Consider the following 2,001-nt stretch of genomic DNA (forward strand, 5'->3'; position numbering starts at 1 on the left):
TCTCATTTAGATAATATTTTGTCTCTCCAACAGCAGTTACACTATTGGTATGTTAATGATCTCTACTAGTCTGAACGATAAAATTAGATCTCATTTAAAGGGGGCAGACTTCAATGAAGTCTTTGAAATTCATTATCTCTGGTTAGGGACTAGACTAAGTGGTGGGAAAAAAAACAAAAACGCACAGGTTTGTGGGTTCACGCATTTCCAGACAAGGTGGCCGAGTGGTTAAGGCGATGGACTGCTAATCTGTTGTGTTCTGCATGCATGGGTTTGAATCCCATTCTCGTCGTGCAGTCTCACCTGTCTTCTGAAGACTTACGTTGACCGCAGAATTATGTCCTTTCCCGTTTTTGACGAGTTGTCAGACAAGCAATAGCTTTCTGTGTGACAGGATGTAAGTAAGTAATTGTAAATGACTTAATTTCTCTTTATTTCACTTGGCTTTAGCAGTAAAATGACAAAATAACCAACAGATTCAAATGAAGGGAAGAGAAAAAAACAACAATCTCCTTTACTGCATTGACTGACTCTGCTGTGTACAATGGTGCTTTGCAGTCCACAGGAAGCAGCAACACTCTGTCCAAAAATACAAAGAACACAATAATCCAACTACTGTGGAACTTGTACTTTGTGTCACATTAAACTAAGATTTCAATGTGGAGGACAACGAGTGCAGACTGGGAATCAGGTCAATCTAAATACGTGAACAAAATAGACGCTTTCAAGACCAGTATCCAGTGAGTGATAGCTGGAGGAAAAGGTTTTCCTCACTTTGTTTAAAGCTTATTTGACTGTTCTTTATAGTCAAGTGTCAGTGTTTTAAAACTATTCCCAATTTCCACATTTTTAATCCTTCTGATGCCCTCAAAACTGAAGAGAGAAAGAGAAGCTCTTGTAACTTTCAGTGCATTTGACTCAAAAGTCATGGAAGGGTTCCATATGTAATTGATTTATTTTGTTGTTGTTTTTCAGTAAAGTGATAAAAAAAACCTTTTGACTTTAGATTATTTGGGATAATAAAAAGGTTTTTTTGCTCTGCTTTATTTAAGGCACTGTTATTGTTCACCAACTTTGTCTAGTCATTGAAGTATTACAGCATACAAATGTTTTGCTGTAGTTGAGAAACTGGCATCAGCAGCACAGACACAAGCATGTAATCTGTCATTGTTTTTGTTTTTTTGTCTATCTCATTTAGGGTTAAAAATTAGATTAGAGGTAGGTCAATGGCATTAATTTTAAAAGGTTGTGCATATGCTGTTCACACAAACACGAAAGGTGACATTTCTAGATTTTTTTTCACGTTGTAACTTGGTGTTTAAAAATACTGTTTTGAGGCTCCCTAAAACTGTTTCCAAACAATAAAAAATGTATTTGTTTTTACAAAAGACCTTTCTGTGTGTAAGGGGCCCTAATTTTCACTGTGAAAAGTACAACAGATAGGAACTATATACAGGACAACATTCACTTTCAGCACAAATACACACCAACTCTTTGTTTTCAGCACACAGAGAAACACATACAGTGAGCTACAAAAGCATTCACCCATCTTAGTATTTTTTCTATTTTGTTGCCTTACAACCTGGAATTTAATTGGATTTATAATCTGATTATCACTTTTATTCTACAAAGAATACTTCAACCGAATCAAGTTAAGGGATTTTACAATCCCTAACTTAACCCTAACCTAAGTTTTCAGGGAGACAACCTGTTTTAAACAAACAAACAAAAAAATTTATTTAAAACAACAACAAAAAAAAACTTCCATCTCACCCTATTTGTTCCACATGGGCGGTTCCACTTTCACTTCAAGCTTGGGTCCTCGACCAGAGGCCTGGGAGCTTGAGGGTTCTACGCAGTATCTTAGCTTTTCCTAGGACTGCGCTCTCTGAGGTTCCTGGGATCTGTTGGAGCCACTCTTCCAGTTTGGGGGTCACAGCACCGAGTGCTTTGATGACCACTGGTACCACTGAGGCCTTGACTCTTCACAGCTTCTCTATT

General features: G+C 37.3%; 1 non-coding gene across 1 annotated transcript; it reads left to right on the forward strand.

Moving 5' to 3' along the window:
* The first annotated feature begins 210 nt into the window (after positions 1 to 210).
* trnas-gcu lies at positions 211 to 292 on the forward strand. Its single transcript has one exon. It is a non-coding gene; the product is annotated as a tRNA-Ser (tRNA).
* The last annotated feature ends 1,709 nt before the right edge of the window (positions 293 to 2,001 follow it).

Source organism: Kryptolebias marmoratus, linkage group LG20 (assembly GCF_001649575.2).
Source record: "Kryptolebias marmoratus isolate JLee-2015 linkage group LG20, ASM164957v2, whole genome shotgun sequence".
NCBI classification, from domain to species: domain Eukaryota; kingdom Metazoa; phylum Chordata; class Actinopteri; order Cyprinodontiformes; family Rivulidae; genus Kryptolebias; species Kryptolebias marmoratus.